At 38.5% G+C, this 1,105-nt stretch overlaps 1 protein-coding gene across 2 annotated transcripts in view; it reads left to right on the top strand.

The window, feature by feature from the left end:
- Positions 1–1,105, top strand: part of DOCK11 (dedicator of cytokinesis 11) — a 199,102-nt gene that overhangs the window by 115,216 nt on the left and 82,781 nt on the right. The gene's annotated exons all lie outside the window — the stretch shown is intronic.

Raw genomic sequence — 1,105 nt, 5'->3', positions numbered from 1 at the left:
TGTTTTTAGTTGTCCGATTAATTTCTTTCTATTTTTAGTAGAGACGGGGTCTCGCTCTTGCTCAGGCTGGTTTTGAACTCCTGAGCACAAACAATCTGTCCGCCTCAGCCTCCCAGAGTGCTAGGATTACAGGCGTGAGCCACCACGCCCGGCCGCATTTCTCCATATTTCAATTGGAGCTTTCTTAGCATCAGACGATGACTTTAAAATGTCATCTACTGAGAGCTCAATCAATTTCATCTGTAGTTCTTTAGGTGCCTGGTGATATCAACTAGGTGAGGCTGAGATACTAATTTGAGTGTGATGTCGTGATTCTCAAAGTCAGCAAACTTTTCATTGTACTCTCCAATTAATAGGTCTATAACAGCTGTGTATTCTTCAGATGATTTGCATATATCATCCTGCTCATCAATAACCTTTGCTAACTGGGGAAAATGTTCATCCGAAATTTTCTTTTCAAGAAGTGTTTCGAAGAAAGATGTCTTTTTTTTTGAAATGCTTGGATTTTTTGCCACATGTTAATATCATATATAGACTTAGTTTTACCTTACAAAGAAATAATTCAAGCCATTTTGATTTGACATGAAATTACACAGAAATGCTGCATTCTGATAGAAATCTTCTTTAAATAATTCGCATGGCTGATTCTGTTCTTCATAAAATATAACTATCTATTCTCACAGAGATAAAATTTTGGCTAACACCTGTCTCTGTGATAGCCAACGCACTTTAGAATGATGGGGCATATCCACACTGAATATCTCATGGTTCAACTTTAGCATGTTATGAAACTGATGATGTCGTGTTGCATTTGCATGAATATAGTTAATAATACTTATAACTTGTTGAAAAGTGTCACTTAAAACAGTAGCTTTAGCACAGAGATTTTGTTGACATACAATACAATGAAAAGAAATGAGAGGCCAGGTGCGGTGGCTCACTCCTGTAATCCTAGCACTCTGGGAGGCCGAGGCGGGAGAGGCGGGAGGATCGTTTGAGCTCAGGTAGTTCAGCCTGAGAGACCAGCCTGAGCAAGAGCGAGACCCCGTCTCTACTAAAAAAAATAGAAAGAAATTAGCTGGACAACTAAAAAAATATATATATA

The sequence above is a fragment of the Propithecus coquereli genome, unplaced genomic scaffold, assembly GCF_000956105.1.
Source record: "Propithecus coquereli isolate 6110/MARCELLA unplaced genomic scaffold, Pcoq_1.0 Scaffold422, whole genome shotgun sequence".
NCBI lineage: Eukaryota > Metazoa > Chordata > Mammalia > Primates > Indriidae > Propithecus > Propithecus coquereli.
The sequence above is the reverse complement of the archived record's forward strand: the minus strand, read 5'-3'. Positions and strand labels throughout refer to the sequence as shown.